Here is a 14027-nt window from a genome sequence, read left to right as displayed (position 1 = left end):
TGGCATGGGATTGTGCTGATTTTTGTGTGTTTTCCGATTTTTTTGGGCTGCTGTTGGGGCCTTTTGCCCAGGGCTAGTGAGTGGTGCATGGACTGAGTCTTTCTGTGGGGTCTCTTTAATGTAAACATCATGGAGTGCATGGATGGCATTGGATTGTGGTGAATTTTGTGTGTTTTTCGATTTTTTGGGGTGTTGATGGGGACTGGCTATGTGGGTGGGGACCATTATGAGTGCTGGTACAGGCAGGCCCTGGCCATGTGCTGGGGGGCAAGGGGCCATTTTGAATGCATGCAGTGTTCTCAGGCCTGCACCCGTTTTGCCTAGCTTTCATCCATTATGCCCAGGGGTAGTGAGTGGTGCATGGGCCTAGTCTTTCTGTGGGGTTTCTTGAATTTAAACATCATTGAGGGCATGGATGGCATGGAATTGTGCTGATTTTTGTGTGTTTTTCAATTTTTTTGGCTGCTGTTGGGGCCTTTTGCCCAGGGCTAATGAGTGGTGCATGGACTGAGTCTTTCTGTGGGGTCTCTGTAATGTAAACATCATGGAGGGCATGGATGGCATTGGATTGTGCTGATTTCTGTGTGTTTTTCGATTTTTTTGGGGGTGTTGATGGGGACTGGCCATGTGGGTGGGGGCCATTTTGAGTGCTGGTACAGGCAGGCCCTGGCCATGTGCTGGGGGGCAAGGGGCCATTTTGAATGCAGGCAGTGTTCTCAGGCCTGCACCCAATTTGCCTACCGTTCGTCCATTATGCCCAGGGGTAGTGAGTGGTGCATGGGCCTAGTCTTTCTGTGGGGTATCTTGAATTTAAACATCATTGAGGGCATGGCATGGGATTGTGCTGATTTTTGTGTGTTTTCCGATTTTTTTGGGCTGCTGTTGGGGCCTTTTGCCCAGGGCTAGTGAGTGGTGCATGGACTGAGTCTTTCTGTGGGGTCTCATTAATGTAAACATCATGGAGTGCATGGATGGCATTGGATTGTGCTGATTTTTGTGTGATTTTTTTGGGTGTTGATGGGGACTGGCCATGTGGGTGGGGGCCATTTTGAGTGCTGGTAAAGGCAGGCCCTGGCCATTTGCTGGGGGGAAAGGGGCCATTTTGAATGCAGGCAGTGTTCTCAGGCCTTCACCCATTTTGCATAGCTTTTATCTATTATGCCCAGGGGTAGTGAGTGGTGCATGGGCCTAGTCTTTCTGTGGGGTGTCTTGTATTTAAACATCATTGAGGTCATATATGGCATGGGATTGTGCTGATTTTTGTGTGTTTTTTCTACTTTTTGGGGTGTGTAACTGATGTTCCTCTGTCTTCCAATGCTTTTAGGTGCACAAGAGAACCACCAGTGCCAGGAAGAAGTCCTGCAGCGGTGTCTGCAGCATAACGTCAAGCGACGTCACATGTGGCCACAGACAAGACAACTCTGCAACTCGTGCAACTGCGGCCTGCTGTTCTGACATCTGAAGAAGATGGCCCCAAAAAAGTTCCCTGTAGCTTCTCTAGCAAGAAAGTTGCCAGTAAGGAGCAGAAGAAGCAAGTGGCGCCACTTACCAAGGAGACTGGTGTGCCGAATGCCGCATTTTTTGGGGAAAAAAAGTACGCCTGCAGCAGCAGCGGGGTCTGCTGAGGACCAAGCTGGGAGCAGCACGCCCGCTCCATTGGGCTCAGTGCCACCACCACCACGCCAACTTAAGTCCAAGCCCTTGAGTACTTTAGAGGCAGCCAGTCTATTGTTTCAATCACCATCGACCAGTGATGTTGGCTCATCGCAAGAAAGTAGCAGCAATGTCCCTCAATCAACACAGGTTGTTGTAACTTATCTGACAAGTGTTCAACAACCACAGCGGCAACAACAACCACATGTGCAAGTACAAGCCCAAGTACATGTGGAAGGAGAGGCAGTGCAAGGAGATGCGCAATCAGAGGTGCATGGAGCGACACAAGTGCCCGCAATAGTTGTTCCTCCCGAAGTAGGGGCACATCAGGAAATCGACATTCAAGCCGAGGTATCAATTGAGGAAGCCACTCCTCCTGATCATTCATTGTCTTTCACATCCCTAGCAAGGAAAAAATCAAGGATGGTGTCTACATCTTCTTCAAGCCCCCTTCCTTCTGATGATGTGGATCAAAATTGGGAACCACCACTGCCGTCTGAGAGTGAGGCACACCATGATCTGACAAAGGTAGCTAAGCGTAAAAGGAAGGTTCCCGAAACTCTCGTACTTATGGAGTGTGCTGAAGCAGAAGTGGCGTATACTACTCCTGCTGATGAAGACTCTCATGACGACGACGCAGTCATCATAAACATCACTCCAGGCTCAGCGGGCATGCAGCAAACAGACATTTTTACCCTAGCCCGAAAATCTGCTGAGCGTGATGTTGTCGACAAGGCAATTTGACCACCACCATTGCAGTTAACTAGTACACCACCACCTACCGCTTCCATATTTTCTCGCCAGAAGGGACCTCCATCCACCTCGACCTCCATTTCCCCAATTAGTGGTGCTGCAAGTGGACAACGTAGTAAAGTTCGGCAACACACATCCTCCATTTCATCTGGCATTAGCAGCATGACCAGTATCGCCTCCTCCGCCCGCCACAGACATTTGAAGTCCGCAGTTTGGGACTTCTTTAGTGTTAGCACAACAAGGGAAAACATAGACGTTTGTACCATTTGTAAGCTTGCAGTTAGTCGTGGTAAGCTTGGTACCAACTATGGTACCGGAGGCCAGAGAGGTCATCTTGAGAGACAGTACACTGTCAAATGGCATGCGCACCTAAAGGAGATCAAGGAAGCCCGAATTGCAAGTCAACAAAGTGTATCCATTGATGTTTCATCTGATGATGACGAGGGGGAAGAAGCATCAAACTCTTCACTTACACCCAGTACCCCTGTCAGCAGCACACCCCCTGTGAGCCACACTAAGAGTGTTAGAGAGAGTGAGACACCAATGCGAAAAAGTTCATCATCACCGAGCGTAACTGGGTCGAAGAAGTCATCATCATCATCATCCCGTAAAAGCATGGTCAAGCCCACCATTAGAAGCATGTTGTTTTCAGATGCGCCATTTGAACACAACCACCCAACGGTGCGTCTGTATAACACTAAGCTGGCTAAAATGCTGGCGCTGGACCTTCTCCCTTTTTCTTTTGTGGAAGGGGTTGGGTTTCTTGAATTAGTGGCAATGCTCTGCCCTAAATGGGAGGTTCCTAGCCGGTTCTATTTTGCCAGAGTTGCGGTTCCAGCACTACATGAAGATGTGCTGGAGGTGATTGGGGCAGCTTTGCAGAAGAGTGCTGTTCACACTATACATCTGACAACAGACATGTGGACCAGTTGCGCAGCCACTGATTACATGTGTATCACTGCACACTGGGTCTCTTTTTCAGGAGTTACAGCAAAGCTAAGGGCAGGTGTTGACCCAGACAACGTTTTTAAAGCTGCTCGGAAACATGCAACACTAGCCATGTTTGGCATGGAGACAAGTCATACAGGAGAAAACATTTTGCAGGAGTTTAACACAAAGGTCTTTCAATGGTTGTCCCCAAGAAAATGCAACGTTGGTTATGTTTCCACGGATAATGGCACCAATGTAGTTAAGGCCATGGATATGGGTAACTATTTCAGAGTGCCGTGTTTGGCACACTGTATTAACCTGGTTGTTAAAAAATTCTTGAGTGAAGAAAGTCCAGTGTGCGAGTTACTGACCACCTGCCGAAGAATGTGCACACATTTCAGCCATTCTATTAAAGCCCGGGAGCATCTGAGGGGCCTGCTACATCAACATAAACTACCAGTGAAAGCACTCATCCAGGAGGTGGCAACACGTTGGAACTCAACCTTCAACATGCTTGAGCGTCTGTATGAGCAGTGTGCGGTAGTCGATCCGTTTTCTTTACACAGGGTGCAGCTATAAAGGACCTGAGGATACATGCGGAGCAATGGAAGCTAGTTCAAAGCCTGACAGACATGCTTCGTCCTTTTGAGGTCTTCACGCGTGCAGTCAGCAGGGAGGACTGTAATTTGGGAAAAGCTATCCCATTATTGTGCATGCTAGAGCACCAACTGAAGGCGGTGTCTTCTACATTTCAAAAAGATGAAGAAAAGCAACAAGCTTTTGATTTGGCGGAGAAATTATCAGAGCGCCTACTTTGTGATGAACGTCTTCAAAAGATCCACACAGAACAGCATTACATTTGTGCTACTATTCTGGATCCAGGCTACAAAAAGGCACTGGCAGGCAGAGTATTCTTTCCTTTTGGTGACGCAGAAGTTTCAAAGTACAAACGTTGGCTAGCTATGTCAGCCATGAGGTTTGAAAGAGAACGGCAGGAAATTGAAGGAAAAGGCAGTACATCAGCATCAGCAGGCCATCCGGAGTCAAAAGAATCCACTTCTGCACCTGTGGCTGTGGTAGACGTGAGTGATTTTCCCTCTCAGCCGTTAAAGACACCAGCAACCGGATCATCTGCACCAGACACAACAGTAACATTGTGTGAAGAAGAGGATTGGCTAACTCAGATTGGGTTTGCTTCTCAAAAGGTCCCAGCAAAAATTAAGCAAAGTGGAGGAACCGTGGAGAACCTTGAGTCGATGGTGCAGGACTATCTGAATGATTCCACAGAGGTCTATGTTCATGATGACCCATTGGCGTGTTGGCATGGGAAAAAAGAATTGTGGCCAGAGATCTCCAACCTGGCTATAAATTACTTGTCTTGCCCACTCGCAAGCGTGTCTTCTGAATGTGTTTTCAGTGCTGCTGGTGGCATTGTAACTTGCAAAAGGACCCGCCTCTCACCCAAAAATGTGGAGAGGTTAACAATGATCAAGATGAATCAGCATCTCATACCACCAGATTACAAAATACGAGAATACATGCAGGAAGAAGACGAGGAGGACACCAACTTAGATGAGGGAAGTTCTTCTCTGTTAGGTGACCTACTCCCGCCTGAATTTGCAGAGTATGAGGACGAACTCTTCTTCCCTGACACCGAGCCCTGAAAATGAGCCAATGAATCAATATCTTTCTTTTTCGTCCTTATTCACTTTTATTCCTGTGTGTCTGTCTTTCTTTGTTTTGCAAAGTCTATATAAAAAAAATGTATTCACCTAATCACAAAAACAAGCCCATCAGCAGAACTGTCTTCACTTATTTGCTTATTGATTTGAAGGTGCCGCAGTCTGCATTCCTCAGGTTCACAAGTGCACAAGAACATGCTCCTCTATCCTCCTCCTCCAGACTCCTATTTCCCTAAAAGCAGATGGCTGGATTACGCCCAAAGAAGAAAGACTCTGCACTTGTCTGAGTGTTCTACTTCTTTGCGGGTGAGTTGACGGCTCTGGGGCCATTGCTGGGAAGGTCTAATACCGGATAAAAGTGGTTTGGAGAAAATCCATGAGGAAAAGGTTTTTGCCTTTTTGCTCACTATCGTGTTTTCGGGGGCCTGTTTGGGTGGGTTCCTGGTGTTTGGGGGTGGGTTTTGGGGTCTGGGAGCACTGCTGGCACAGTCTAATGTTGATTTCATTTGTTTTCCAGGACATCCATGGAGGAAAAGTGGAGGTATGACCTAGCTGCACAGCGCGTTTGGACAGAAGGCCGAAAAATATTGTAAGTATCATGAGATTTTCAATTTTTGCTTTTTGCCTGTTTGGGGGTGTTGTTCTTTTTTGCGTGTGGGTTGGCGGGTCTTGGGGCATTGCTGGGAAGGTCTAATACCGGATAAAAGTGGTTTGGAGAAAATCCATGCGGAAAAAGTTTTTGCCTTTTTGCTCACTATCATGTTTTCAGGGGCCTGTTTGGGGGGCTTCCTGTTATTTGTGGGTGGGTTTCGGGTTCTTGGAGCAATGCTGGGTATGGATACTTTTGATTGCAAGTGGTTTGAAGCAAATCCATGGTGGCAAAGGGGAGTTAGGGCCCAGCTGCAGAGCGCATGTGGAGTGATTTGGGAAATTTGCCTGCAAATTACTAAGTCCCCATTTTTGTAGTTTTGCTTTTTGGCTGTTTGGGGGTCTTCTACTAGTTTTCACCAGGGTTGATAGCTCTGGGGCCATTGCTGGGAAGGTCTAATACCGGATAAAAGTGGTTTGGAGAAAATCCATGAGGAAAACGTTTTTGCCTTTTTGCTCACTATTGTATTTTCGGGTGTTTGGGGGTGGGTTTTGGGGTCTGGGAGCACTGCTGGCACGGTCTAATGTTGATTGCATTTGTTTTCCAGGACATCCATGGTGGAAAAGTGGAGTTATGACCTAGCTGCACAGCGCGTTTGGACAGAAGGCCGAAAAATATTGTAAGTATGAGATTTTCCATTTTTGCTTTTTGCCTGTTTGGAGGTGTTATGCTTTTTTGCTGTGGGTTGGCGGGTCTTGGGGCATTGCTGGGAAGGTCTAATACGGGATAAAAGTGGTTTGGAGAAAATCGGAGCAGAAAAAGATTTTGCGCTTTTGGGGCCAGATGTAGGTGTCCATTTACTGACCGGTTACTGCCGATTTTGGCCGTTACCGAACAGTAAATGGACATTCCTGATGTAGGTGACCTATTTTACTGATTCGGTAAATTTACCGAATCGGTAAATTTACCGAATCGGTAAAATACTGAATCGGTATTTTTACCGATTCGGCAACTTCCTAATGTAGGTGGGACTCTTCTGAGTCCCACAGGCCCCACAGAATCGGTATTTTGCCACCCAATACAATTGGGTGGTAAAATACCGAATCCAGGTGTGCATGCACATGTGTGCATGCACACCAGTGCCATGTGACAGATAGACATGACCTTAGGGCATGTCTGTGTGTCACATGGCACACGTGCCTGAATTCAGGGTGCTAGAGAGTGTCAAAGTGACACCCCCTGCACCCTTTGCAAAAATTGGTATTTACTGACCATTGATTCCTATGGGCAGCAATGCACATAGGAATCAATGGGCTTTACCGATTCGGTATTTACCGAATCGGTAAATACCGAGTCTTAACGATTCGGTATTTACCGATTCTGAAATACCTACATTTCCCCCCTTCTAATTTACCACTTCTTAAATACCGAATCGGTATGATTCGGTATTTTAGAAGTGGTAATTTAGAATTACCTACATCGGGCCCTTGATCACTTGCCTGTATTTGGGGTGCTGTTTGGCGGGCTTTTAGGTTATTGTGGGTGGGTTTTGGGGTCTGGGAGCACTGCTGGCACAGTCTAATGTGGATTGCATTTGTTTTTAAGGAAATCCATGGTGGAAAAGGGGAGTTAGGGCCTACCTGCACAGCGCCTTTGGACAGAATTGAAAGAAGGCCGAAAATATTCAAAGTATGAGATTTTCCATTTTATTCTTTTTGCCTGTATGAGGGTGTTCTGATTTTTTGTGGGTGGGCTGGCAGGTCTTGGGGCATTGCTGGGAAGGTCTAATACCGGATAGAAGTGGTTTGGAAAAAACCCATGCTGAAAAGCGTTTTGGCACATTAACTTAGGGCTCAATAGGGTTAGCGCTAGCAGCAGGATTTCATTTGCTTCAGGGTATTCTAGATTTTTGCAACTGAGTTCTGGGGTCTTAGAGCACTCGTGGGAATGTGTAATTTTGGTTGCAAGTGGTTTGAAGAAAATCCATGGTGGGAAAGGGGGGATTTGGCCCAGTTAAAGAAAGCGTTTGCCACTATTCTTAACTTAGGGCTCGTTAGGGTTAGCAGTATTGTATTGCATGTGTTTGGGTGGGGGGCTGTTGGTGGGGGGGGTTTGCGAGTCTTGGAGCGATGCTGGGTATGGATACTTTTGCTTGCTTGCAAGTGATTTGAATACAATCCAAGATGGGTAAGGGGGGATTTGGGCCTACTTTACTTTCAAAGTACGTTTTGTCACCATTTTTCTACTAGGCCTCGTTTTTTGAGATCTGATTGGGGGTCTTCTACATTTTTGAGACTGGGTTTAGTAAGGGTCTGGGAGCACTGCTGGGAAGGTCTAATTTTGTTCTAAAACACAGTTTACAGTACACCTAGCTTGAGGGGAAAGATCAGCTAAATTAATTCGCCCATACTTATTTATCCTTCAAAAGGAGACTCAGACAGAGTACGCACTTTCAAAAATATTGTACTGTCTATTAGGAAACTCAAAGTGTAACTTTTTGCACTACACAGCGTACATACCTTATATTTATTTGTCAGTGGTGTTCTAATATCACTTCCTGTTTTTCCATCAATAATTACAGGCCGGGTTTCAGTCTGTGCAATGGGAAAAAAAGGATGAAGTCAGGCTTCACATTAGCAAGCCGCAATTCAGCATCCGCCTGGCAGGCAGTGGACATGGTGTCTTCTGGTCACCAACATTGATGGACGGAGCGTCAGCTGGAATGGAGGAGTCCCGCTAATAAGAGGTATGGTTTGATGCATGCAACTTACCAAATTCAACAGGACAACTACAACAACATACATATACAGTATCCGTTCTTTTCTAATTATCTTTTAAGTAATGTTATTGCTGTGAACTTCTATGAGTGTGACTCTGCATTTCTTTGATCTCTGCTTCTAAATTCATCCCTACAGCCATTCTATAGGTTTTACTTGTGCTATTTTTTAAACCTAATAAAATGTAAGAAGTGTTTCTCTGAGTGCAGAGATAGGCAAGTGAAAACGCATAATTATTACTGCAGCCCTGTACTGTCTCATTCTTTCATTAATGGTTGTCGAAAGTACTACTTACTTTTCAGTAACCATGCATGCAGTAGTGCATGCACTTCCTTTATGTCACTTAAAAGATTTATGGTTAGCTTTGTACCCAAAGATTTCTTTATCTTCAATTATTGTTTGTCCATGCTGTGCTTTTTTTTTCTTCTCTCAACAAAACTTTCCCAAAATCCCCCATTCCCATCCATTTTCCAAACCCTAACCCTCTTCCCCTGGGCTGTGTGGTTTTAACTGATGTGTGACTAAATGACAGCAATAATTCCACACACTTGCTGGGGAGGATAAGGTCATAGCAACAGGCTGGTGAAGGAATCCGAGGATATATTCTATTCTTACTCAGCTTGACACTCAGTCATTATTGGCAAATGAAAGCAGATTTTCATGTGTGCCATCAACTTGATTGGTCATCAAGAACCTCCTCCTCCTAGACATTGCAAATTATTACACTGCTGTGTCCTTCACCTTTGGTACTATTTCATGTAGTAGGAGCCAATGTCAAAGAAATTCAACGCAAGTACTAGTTATACTTTCAATACTTTACCATTTGTTAGGCTACATTGTGGCACTGTTCTAGTGCACTGTCACCTGCTATATTCTCTATCGTACCGTTCTAATGCTAGGGTAAGGACAATCAAAGTTTCATTTTCTTTTTTTTTCAGATGCTGCAACTGCCACTGTGTAACACCACAAGTACCACCGCAATGATGACATTTAATCCACCCAGGATTGCCAACCTTAATCGCCATTTCGCGTGCAGCCAGCCCTGTGCCTAGCCCTATTTCCAAACACAAATTACAAGTAAGATAAGCGTTTGGGGGGAGGTAGTATAATGGAGTATTAGGACTCGGAGAGAAGAGAGACTGACGGTCCTAGGACTATTGAATTCACTTACTCTGTGAGAGGCACTTAGTTTTGAAAACATTTGGGCCATTAGTACTTACACAACTTGAATCAAGATGCCACTTAAGTTTCTGGACTGTTAAACCCTACCCACCAGCCTCAAAAGCAGTAAAAAACACGTATGCTAAGATAAAGTTAAAAGTATATTTATATATCCCTAACATAAATAATCTCCCGCAAGACCCACTTCACCCCCCTCCCGAACCCCAACGAATGTCCCTGAAAATGAAGTCCAAAAAAATAGAAAACCCAACTCCCAATTCCCACCCCCCAGAAGTCTTTAAAAAAGGGGCAAGGGACAGTCTCCTCCTACTGCTGGCTGCTGTTGACTTTTCGAGCCAGGTCGGCATGCTCCTTGCGGAGGGTCTCGAGCAGGGTTTTGGTGTTGAGGAGCTCCTGCTCGAGGTAGGAAACCCTCAGGGAAAGGAGGTGCATCCTTTTTTTGTAACTGCTGTGGGGGGCAGCTGATTTCTTTGCTTCTCGGCGGTGGCGGGTGGCTGCGGTACCCCGGCTCCGTGCCGCTGGAGACATGCTGCGCTGACTGGCTGACCCAGGGAGCGCAGAGGAGGATGCAGGTGTCGCCGTGGATGTTGTTGACGTACTAGTCTGCGTGTCCGCCTCCTCCTGGGCCACCAGCCGCCGATATTCGGCGACAGTGGCCTCCAGCCTCCGTTGCCGGGCCCTTTTAGCCAGCTCCTTCTGTGTTGGTTTGGAAGGAGCATCTATATGAAGAAAGAAAGACATAGTCTGTAACCAATGCTCTTTAGGATTAACACAAAATGATTCAGCAGAAAGTTGTGTCACAGTAGAACTAGCAACTTGCAAGCGCAGTACATAACTATTGTGGCCAGTATCTCTAACCTCCCACTTCTTCATCCTTGCTCTAACATTAGTGGGAGTTTAAGGAATCAATTCTACGAGCACTATGGACTCACTCCATTAGAGTCGACCATGACAGTACACCACTCTTATTCTTCTTCTTCTCTCTTGTTTAGCTAAATTGGTACGTTAACTTCTGCAAGCCAGCGCAGTCAACTTGCACCCGAGAAAAACAGACGCCTGCCATGATGAGTGAGACAGACTTGCGTTACTGTACCAGTCCAGTACATGCAGGTGGTGATGCTATTACTTTTCTATTATGGGTGGCACTGAGAATACTCTGTTACAAGGGCTACTACTTAATTAATTTAACTTTCACCCTATAGTGCCAATGAATACTAGAAAAGGAAAATGAAGAAGATAAAAAATCTGATTATCTATCACTGCACATGGTATGTATTTGCTTACATATGGGATGACTTTAGGTGCTTTGGTTTTTATTGAGTGAACAGTGATACATCCACACATGAATGACCGAGTTCTTCTAAACTTATTAACAGAGGTAGTGAGTGAGTGGCCATCGTAATAGCCGGTTATATGCTGTGCTTGCAATACAAACTACTGCTACTATTCATGGTAGTATTCGGACAAAATTACAACTTCTTTTCCTTGCCTTTCCTACACTGGGACGGACGTGCGGGTGCGGTGTTACATGCTCTTCAAAGTAACACTTAGTTCATCCAGTGACCGTCTACTCTCTCTAGATACACATATGCTATCTAAGAGTCAGATAGTACCATGATCCAGGCATCCATCAATTCAAACTATATGTCAATCATTCTTCTTCATGTCTCTCATCTGGACAAACCTTACGTTTTCTCACGGGGAGCACACTATGCAGTCTGCAATCTCAATAAGTAAGGAATATAAGAGCTTACCAATGCCCGCCACTTCCGTGGCAACCCGCACAGCAGTTTGGTCCGGCACTTGCACCGCCTCCTCCCCAGAGATTTCCTCCTCCACCTCCGCGCCGGGCCCAGCACCAGATGTTCCACCTACAAAGTACATTTAAGAATGTTAGATTTCATAGACATACACCACTCACTAGTATTTTGTCTAGGAATGAAGAAATGTGAATACAGAAACCAATCTAATAATTTGTGACTGTCTACTCTAAAGTAAAAATGTCCATTTTTCCAGGGAAGGGTGTTGTCTTGCTGCACTTTTTGGCACAACTGATGAATGCTTGCTTTTTAACACACACCATTTTTCTCATAACAGACAGAAGCTTCACTTCTAAGAACAAATCATCATCATCACCACTAGGACAGAGGGAACAACGATTCAGCACCAAAAAGAAAAATTAAAGTTCAAACCAGGTAAGGGCTCGGCTTGCCCACAATAAATGTGTGAAATAAATCACTATAAGCACTTTTCCATTTTAATCAACCGTTTATGTTTTATGACAAGCTTGATTTTAATAAATATTTTTACTTTAAATAAAGCTTTAAAACTTAAATAGACTCTGTGGTTTTTGGTCAAGAGTGAATGAGCAAAAGGTTTTGCGATTTGCAAGCATGAGTCCGTGCCTCTGACACTTCTGGACTCTGACTCCGTACTCTTGTCCTGCGTTGGATAATCATCATTGGGGATCAATCATCGATGAATTCGGGAGCTAAATGACTCTGCCACACTATCTAGTTCAGTAAGGAGATTGGGGGTTCTTCAAAGACTGATATCACTGAGGTATGTGGAAAGTCTACCTGCGCCTATTATAATTGATAAACAATGCACTATTTGGTGTCCATAGTTCTGTTTGTGCAGATTTGTCCCTGCAACAGTAGTAGTATGGATTGTCATCCTATCTAAACCAAATGTAAAGTAGTATCGTATTCTTTCTTGGTGGTCATTCACCTTTTTATTGTTGGTAATTGTCAAAGCATAAACATTTAGAAAACTTGAAAAGACATTATGGACAATCCCAGAGGACTGCACTCAGTGCATAGAGAGGGATGTACGACGTTACGACGCATGTTTTTACCACGCGTACCTTTACAATGCGATTTTTATGACGCAAGTCGTTACCACGACTTGCGTTGGAGGGGTGCGGACTTAGGAATTTTTTAATTTACTATTCCAACACCAGCCTACATACAGTATGGAAGGTGTTGGATAGTAAATTAAATTATTCCTTGTCCTGTAGCGCCCTCCAGCGCAAGTCGTGGTTACGACTTGCATTGTAAAAGACGCGTTGTAAGGGTACTGCGGAGTAAAATTCGCGTCATAAAGGATGTTCTCCATAGAGAGCTATTGCTGACTAGAATGGGAGTTTCGTTTAACACCTTTTGCCAAATGTGAAATCTTAGTTAGCTACACAGACAGACTAATAAGAATAATCTAGTAATACTACAGGGAGTCATAGCCGAGGCAGGATAAGAATTTAGATACAGTCTGCAAGAAGATCAAAGACGATTTAGAAAAAATCAAATGAGGAACGCTAGGAAAAAATAGGTACTCTATATTAAAATTAAAACTTACAGGGGCCAGCAAAGGAGCCCTCGCCTGACCGATCCTGGCCTTGTTCAGCAGCAGCAGCCTCCTCCAATGTCCTCTTGCCCCTGGGGGGAGCTGATGTACAACATGAAAGAAAGAAAGACCCAAAAACATGGATGATTGTGGTCAACCATATCAAACATTACAAAAGAACAATAACAAAACATTTTGGTGAAATAGCAAATAGACAACTATTCCACGGGATATATTGACCTATCTCATGTGGTCTACTACGATATTAGTATTGCTTGATTTGAGGACCGTCGACTTGGAAAGTTATGTAACTCACTAAACAAACTACTAAAAAGGTTCGCCTAGGACTGGCAGGCAGCAGTCCGCAGCCCCCGAAGTGACAGACAAACTCCATGGTGATTGCAGATCAGCAACAACACTAAAAAGTTTCCTACTACATTAACCAGTCATTAAAATACTCAAAGTATCAATCCACCACCACTATTTCTTCTTATTGCCATGTGTACAAAGTAAGGCCTGGACTTGAGTCTGTAGGGGCAGATTTACAAGCCCCTTGCGGCTCTTTTGCTCCGTTGTTGCGTGACTTTTGTGACCCAGCGGCAGAACAAAAGAGGCGCCATGGTGCGGCGTATATTAACAACGTGACACATATGGGAGGTGCATCACGTTGTAAAGCCCTGCGCCATTAGGGGGGTTCCAGCGCAAGGGAGGGTGTTTCTGCGCAGGAAAGCATCCTAAAAGTGGCTGAGGGAAATCTTCAAGATTTCAATCAGTCACTTTTAGGACAATGATGCGTGACTCAAACCCTGCGCCTGCTTGAAGCAGACGTACAGCTTGACGCAGCATTGAGGAGATAGGGCACCCCAGAGCATTGCTGGAGCTGCGCCATCGTTGCGACGCAACTCCAGCAATGCGCCGCCTTTACGGCACAGATGTGTAACGCTTCGGTGACGTTTTGGGCCCATGGTGCGCCGCATTGTAAATACGGTGCACCATGGATGGTGGTGGCGTGGCACACAATTACTGGCGCATCCCTGCTACTTTGCAGGGATTCGCTGGTAACTAAAAATCTGACCCTTAGTGTCTAGCATTATGCAGTTCTTTAAACTACACTCATAC

The sequence above is a fragment of the Lissotriton vulgaris genome, chromosome 8, assembly GCF_964263255.1.
Source record: "Lissotriton vulgaris chromosome 8, aLisVul1.2, whole genome shotgun sequence".
Classification (NCBI taxonomy): Eukaryota; Metazoa; Chordata; class Amphibia; order Caudata; family Salamandridae; genus Lissotriton; species Lissotriton vulgaris.
Note: the sequence above shows the minus strand (reverse complement) of the source record.